Genomic DNA, 7,665 nt, shown 5'->3' with positions numbered 1-7,665 from the left:
CCGGGCTCGGGAGAGATGAGGAAGCCGAAGCCTAGAGCCTTGTGGGGTCTGGAACTGCTGTCCTCCCGCTGGGGCGGCACCACCTGCCTCTTCTTTTAGAGCAGAGATCCTACAGAAGCTGGGTCCTCACCTGTCAAAGGCAGACGCCATTCCTGACCACGTGATGGCCTAGATGCGACCAGCGTCTGGGTGTCTGAGTGGGAACTGGGAGGGCCCGGCCAGGCCCGGCTCACGGTGACTCTGCCTGCCTTGTGCGGCCGAGAGCTGGCCTCTCCTAGACCTCGCTGTCCACGGACGCCCAGTGCCCCTGCAGCCTTCTCTTCCTGCCCCCATGAAGGTGACACTCTCCTGGGGGCTGCTTCAGCCCTCTGCCCGGAGAGCAAGCGGAGGGGCCTGGGATCCCACCTGTGTTCCTGTCTCTATCCCTCCTCGGCTGTCACCAGCTTTAATTACCCTGGCTCCATCCGCCCCGGCCCCTGCGCAGCTGGAGAGCCTCTTGGGCGGGCGCAGGGCCCCTCGCCTGGGCACGCCGCATTCCTGCATTCCTCCCTGGGGCCGCCGACCTGCCCTGCCGGCTGCGGGCAGCCTCGGGATGCAGGGAGCCGGGTGTGTGTCGGGGGCGCAACTGCTGGATGGGGAGCCTGGAGACAGCCCGGCTGTGCCCTGGGACTCCCAGCCCACATCCCCCTGCCACTCTGCATCACGACCCTGTCCTGCAGCCTGGCAAGAAGTCAGTGATTCATCACTCGGGCCCTGGGGGCTGCCTGGAGGGGCTCGGGTGTTTCTAACAGCAGGGAAGGGAAGGCAAGAGAACCTTCCACAGTTGGGAGCAGCAAAGCGGCCCAGGAAACCCCCCACAGGATGGGACCATCTGAGGTTCCAGCCACGCCAACTCCCCGGAGCAGGGCCCCCAGCCTAGTGGTATCTGGACAAGCCCTGTCTGGGGTGCACCTTCTCGGGGAGACCCCCTGCTCTTTGGGCTACTGTCCCGGGGAGCCTCCCCCTTCCTGGGGCTGGGTGGACCAGCTGTGAAATGGCAGCTCCCCCTTGAGGGGCTGGGGAGGGAGGAGGGGGCGCTGCCCCCCGGCCCTTCCCTACCCCCAGGCTTCCCAGATGGTCTGCCTTCAGCTCCAAACAGGAGGGGCGGCCACCTGTGAGGTTCTGTGGGGCCCTAGTGGTCACTCCCCAAGCTGCCTGTGTCCCTGTGTCTGGACAGGCACCTCTCCACCTCTGTGTGGGCAGCTCTCCCCTTGTGTCTGGAATTTTTAGAAAAGGGGAAAAAACGTAGACAAAAGCAGGCTTTTTATCTTGTTGAACGCTCCCGCACCCTCACTCGTTACACCATGGTAGTGGAAGACTCAAAGGAAGGTTCCTCCTGGCGGCCGTGATTATCATCTGCAGTTCTTGACCGGGGACATTGCAAAGGTCACATTGTCCGTCCGGCCCCGCCCCACCCTGACCTTGCTCCCGGAGTGGGGACGGGGATGGGGTCTGCACCACCCCAGCTCTCAGGGGCCCCGCCCTGGGGAACACACGTCTGCGGTGTTGCCCACCACTGCCTGGAAACTGGCCAAGGGCTCCACACGCCAAGACCAGGTGAGGGGAGGTGGTGGGTGGGGACCAGCCCTGCCCCTCTTGGAGACCCCCAGGGCATTGCGCCAGGCCAGCCTGGAGTCGGGTGTGGAGTGGTTAGTGTGAGCATTACATCCTCTTTTCCCTAATGTGGCTGAAAATGTCCCCGGGGCCAGTCCCTCAGGGCACAGTGCTGGACTCGATGCAACAGAAAGAGTTGGGGTGTCTGGCCGGGCGCGGTGGCTCACGCCTCTAATCCTGCACTTTGGGAGGCTGAGGCAGGCGGATCACCGGAGGTCAGGAGTTGGAGACCAGCCTGGTCAACATGGTGAAACCCCGTCTCTACTAAAAATACAAAAATTAGCCAGGTGTGGTGGCAGGCGCCTGTAATCCCAGCTGCTCAGGAGGCTGAAGCAGGAGAATCGCTTGAACCCAGGAGGCAGAGGTTGCAGTGAGCTGAGGTCTCGCCATCGCATTCCATTCTGGGCAGCAAAGCGAGACTCCGTCTCAAAAAAAAAAAAAAGAGAGAGAGAAAGAGCTGGGGTGTCCCATTCTCAGGGCAGGGGTCAGAGCTGCATCCCTGGGGTGCCCTGAGTTTGGGGGTCACGATAACCTTCACCCTGCATGCAGCCCAGGTCCACACCTAGAAGTCTTGTGGCCTTGAGCACACTGCGTTGCCTCTCTGAGCCTCAGTTTCCCCATCTATAAAATGGAGAGGGTGACACAGAGATTGCTATTGGCTGGCTTCTTTCATTGGGCCCTAAACCAAACAGTGGCTTAAATACCAGAGGCTTGCTCAATGGGTGGTGGGCAGGCAGCTGGGCTAGGGCGGCACCCCCCACCTCCCCACGGTGCCCCCCAGCCCCTCCACGGTGCCCCCCAGCCCCTCCACAGCCTCCATCCCTGGGGTCCAGATCTCATTGTTCCTCAGCAAATGCTACAGAACTTTTGTAGGCCCACCAGCAGGAGTGGGGCTGCCGGGCAGTGAGCTGGGGGTGCTGGGAGGCCCGAGGGGAGGCAGGGTGCATCCTGCAGGGGCACTGTGAGGACCTGGGTTGAGGGTGGGTTTGAGCAGAGGCTGACATGGTCTCACTTTCCGGCTGCTGGGTGGGAACAGACCATGGGGAGGCCAGGGCAGAAGTGAGGAGAACGTTATGATTCCAGAGAGAGGTGAGATAACCTGCAAATACCCTGCACACCCCGGGGCCTTTGCCTCGGCATCCTCTGCCCAGGCGTCCTCTATGCCATCTGCTGCACCTGGGTGTGCTCTCTGGGCCCCTCTGCAGGTGCCTCCTCTGCTCCTTTGGGGAAGTCCCACCTGTCTTGAGGTCCCCCCACACCTATGCTTCCCAGCACCTCGGAGACCCCAGAACCACTGCACAAAGAGCATCGGGGTCCTGAGCTGCCACACGGAGGACCCCAAGGTGGCGGGCTCACAATAGTCCCCAGACCCGGGTGGTGGGCACCAGGGGACTGGACCGTCAGTCTGTGGAGCTGGGGCTGCGGCTGGTGGTGTTTCCAGCAAGGGGTCTTTTTGCTGCGGGAGAGGCCTCTGGAGGCCACGGCTAACCCACCCGGAAAGCCTCAAAGGCACCCTCATTCCCGCCCCGCACAGAATCCACCGGCTCCCCATGGTGCCTCCAGGCCCTCTTCAGACATGACACGCAGTGCCAGGGTGCCCAGCCTGCTCAGCACACCCCGGGCCTCAGCCCCACCCAAGCCTTGGCCCGGCATGGGAGTCACCAAGGGCACACACACAGGCCTGATCGAGGAGGGAAGCCCTGGGGCAGCGGCTTCTGGAGCTCTGGCCAAGGATGGGCTCTGAAGCGCACCCCTGCCCGGCCCAGAGCACCAGGCCAGGGGCGGGGTGGGGGCACAGCCCGAAGCCCCCTGTGAAGCCTGTTCGTCTTCCTGGAGCCTCGGCTGCCCCTCCAACGCGGCCCTCCGTGGGAGCCCAGCTGGCCCCAGTGTGGCCATCAGATGTGGGCGGGCCCTGGTGGCCTCCACTGTGTCAGGTGACATGGTGGCGCTCCGGCCGCAGGCTGTACCCCAGCTGCCGCGTTAAGAAGGGCTGTGGGGCCGGGCGCGGTGGCTCAAGCCTGTAATCCCAGCACTTTGGGAGGCTGAGACGGGCGGATCACGAGGTCAGGAGATCGAGACCATCCTGGCGAACACGGTGAAACCCCGTCTCTACTAAAAAAATACAAAAAACTAGCCGGGCGAGGTGGCGGGCGCCTGTAGTCCCAGCTACACAGGAGGCTGAGGCAGGAGAATGGTGTAAACCCGGGAGGCGGAGCTTGCAGTGAGCTGAGATGCGGCCACTGCGCTCCAGCCCCGGCGACAGAGCGAGACTCCGTCTCAAAAAAAAAAAAAAAAAAAAAAAAAAAAAAAAAAGGGCTGTGGATTTAAAATCCAGTCGCTCTGCTGGACCTGTTGTCAGTTTGATGGCTCTGGGGTTATAGAAATGGGGAGGAGACCCCCAGGAGGCAGGGGGGACTGGACAAGAGGCCACAGTGGGGCCCTCCCCTCCCTCCATGGGATACCACCCTGGGGGATTCTAAAGGTGGGGAGTCCACTGAGAAAGGGAGATGGGAACCAGAGTTCCTAGACAAGTCGGCACCTGAGTCCGGGTGAACTTTTAACTCCTGCCTGCTGGGGTGGTGAAAGCCCAGGCCACACCTGAGGCTCCCCCTGCACCCCAAACCCAGTTGGGCCCCAGTTTGGATTCCGAGAGGCCATCCTGGCCTCTGCTTATGCCCCCAGCTTGGAAATTGGAGAACCAGATGGGAGAGCGTAGGACTGCCCAGTAAGCAGCGCTCAGGAAGGAAGGGGCCAGTCCTCACTGGGGCTCCTACACAGGACCTCCCAGAAACTGCACGGCAGACACCAGGGTTAAACGGGCTTCAAGCCGGCAAGGTGGCTCATGCCTGTAATCCTAGCACTTTGGGAGGCCAAGGTGGGTGGATCACTTGAGGTGAGGAGTTCGAGACCAGCTTGGCCAACATGGTGAAACCCCATCTCTACTAAAAACCCCACAAAATTAGCCAGGTGCGGTGGCAGGTGCCTGTGATCCCAGCTACTCGGGAGGCTGAGGCAGGAGAATCGCTTGAACCCAGAAAGCAGAGGTTGCAGCGAGCCAAGATCACACCACTGCACTCCAGCCTGAGTGATGGAGTGAGACTGTCTCAAAAAAACAAAACAAAACAAAACAAAACAAAAAAACCAGGCTTCAGCTGTCCAGGGCACCTGGGTCGTGCGGCTCTGTGGGCCAAGCTCTGCCCACCCTGGCGCTCCTGAGCCCACCCACCTCCCCCAGGCATTCTTTGCTGAAGCAGGCCAGGGCTTGTAGGGGATTCCACTGCAGCTGGGGCCCCCCATTTCTTTGGTGGGAGTTGCGGTGGGGCAGAGGGTGCCTGCGTACCTGATGTGGGAGGAGGAGCCTCACTACAGACGCGCAGCGGGTGCGGCAGACCCATGCTCTCAGAGACTGAGGTTCCCAGAGGCCGCAGAGGTCCGAGCCAGCCCTCCACCCCTCTTCCCAAACGGTGCCCAGGGCTGTCATCCCCTGTGACCTAATGGAAAGCTGCTGCCCTTGAACTTTGGCGGTGGGAGCCCTGGACCAGGCTCAGAGAGGTTCGATAGCATGCCTGGGTGACACAGCCTTGGTGCTCAGGAAGCCACGCACGGCTCCCGTGGGACAGTGATATCCCATCAGTTCTGGTGATCACACTGTGTGTGGGCATTAAGGCTGCAAGGTGCTGTTTGGAAGATGGCCACGGTGCTTCCTTTCTCCTCCTGTCCTCCTGCTCACACTTCATCCCAAAGCATTTAGGCTGGGCAGGGTTGGGGGCAGACCAGGGTGGGGTGCAGGAGCCCGAGGGAGGTGGGGGTGAGGGAGTTACAAACCAGGAAGGGGGAGCACCAGGAGGAACCCCGGGCTGGGATCTATACAGGTATTTGGAGGTGTTGGTGTGAAGCCTCAGTGCACGTAGCCAGATGCGGAGTTAGAGGGCTAGAGGTGGATGTGTGGTGGACACACACATGCGTGCAACATCACCCACACACGCACCAGGCACACATGTGCAATACACCATCCATCCACACACACGTGTGCAACACACTATCCACCCACACACATCACACACATGCGTGCAACACACCGCCCACACATGCACCACACACAAACATGCAACACACCACCCACACATGCATGCAACACACCATCTACGCACATGCATGACACACGTGTGCAACACATCATCCACTCACACACGCACCATACACACATGCATACAACACACCATCCACACACACTACACACACGTGTGCAACACACCACCCACCCACACACCACACACATATGCAACACACCATCCACCCACACACACACCACACACATGTGCAACACACCATCCACCCACACACCACACACACGCATGCAACACACCATCCACCCACACATGCACCACACACAGGCACCATGGACACACACACACATGCACCACACAATCATACATGGCCATACACACTACACACTATACATAGATACACACTATATATACACATCCCACACATGCCATACACACACACATGCACAGACACATGCACCATACACACGTACCATAGATATAACACACCCCCCACACATCATACACAGCTCCCCCATCTCTTCTTGCTCTGTCCAGAGGGAACCCAGGCGCCACAAGCACACCCAGCACGCCAATCTCGGCCACTAACTCCCCTTCCCCTCAGGAGGTTCCCTCTCCCAGAAACCAGGGCTCCTGGGGAAAGGTCGAGCCCAGCCTGGGCAGGAAAAGCACAAGAACATCCCTCGGAGCCAGGAAGCAAGAATGCTGGGGGCACATCAGGGACACATGGAAGGACCCAGGGGCCAGCCGACGGGACTCCCACAAGGTGGAGCCTGTGACAACCTGAGCATCTCAATAGTGAGTTGGGGGCCCCGACCCACAGAATAAGGTAGGAACCCTGAGCCCCTATCACTGGAGGCTGACCGAAAGCTCACTAAGGCCCAGGATACTCAGTGTGGAAGGCGCCCCAATCCTCACAAAGCACCCAGCAGGTCCGCCGAAGGGGAAGCTGCAGCGGAGAAGCCTAGCCCAGCAGGCGACAGGAAGCTCAGGAGCCCTGGGTCCCACAGCCACTGTGCACCACAGGAGGGACGCAGTGTCCAAAAGGCACTTCTGTGACAGGGATACGTGGCCTGAATCTCAGCGTGAGGGTGGCCGGCAGCATTGTGGCCCCCTAAGGTGTGCACCCCCCATCCCGGAACCCGTGAATATGTGACCTCACTTGGCAAAAGGGACTTTGTGGATGTGATTAAGGTTAGACCTTGAGATGGGAGATGATCCCAGATTATCCAGATGGGCTCCATTTAATCACACGAAACCTTGGCGTTGGAAAAACCATCCTCACCTGGGCCGGAGATGGGACAGGAGGACTGGCTCCTCTCCACGGGGAAGGGAAAGGGACTGTGAGCCAGGGAACAGGAGGCCTTCAGAAGCTGGGGATGGCTTCAGGGGACAGCCGACAAGAAAACAGGCACCTTGGTCGTGCGACCCTGAGGAGCCGGACTCGGCCAACGACCAAAGAGCAGGAAGCAGGCGCTCTCCCGGAGCTTCCAGAAGGCAGGCAGCCTGCCGACACCTCCACCTGTGCTGGACTTCTGCCCTCCAGAGCCCAGGCGTAACGAATTTGTGTTGTTGGAGCTGCTTAGTTTGTGGTAATTTGTTTAATGAAAAACTACTGCAATGAGGCTGGGCGCAGTGGCTCAAGCCTGTAATCCCAGCACTTTGGGAGGCCGAGACGGGCGGATCACGAGGTCAGGAGATCGAGACCATCCTGGCTAACACGGTGAAACCCCGTCTCTGCTAAAAAATACAAAAAACTAGCCGGGCGCGGTGGCGGGCGCCTGTAGTCCCAACTACTCGGGAGGCTGAGGCAGGAGAATGGCGTGAACCCGGGAGGCGGAGCTTGCAGTGAGCTGAGATCCGGCCACTGCACTCCAGCCTGGGCGGCAGAGCCAGACTCTGTCTCAAAAAAAAAAAAAAAAAAAAAAAAAAAGAAAAACTACTG

Source organism: Macaca mulatta, chromosome 16, assembly GCF_049350105.2.
Source record: "Macaca mulatta isolate MMU2019108-1 chromosome 16, T2T-MMU8v2.0, whole genome shotgun sequence".
Lineage (NCBI taxonomy): Eukaryota > Metazoa > Chordata > Mammalia > Primates > Cercopithecidae > Macaca > Macaca mulatta.
The sequence above is the reverse complement of the archived record's forward strand: the minus strand, read 5'-3'. Positions refer to the sequence as shown.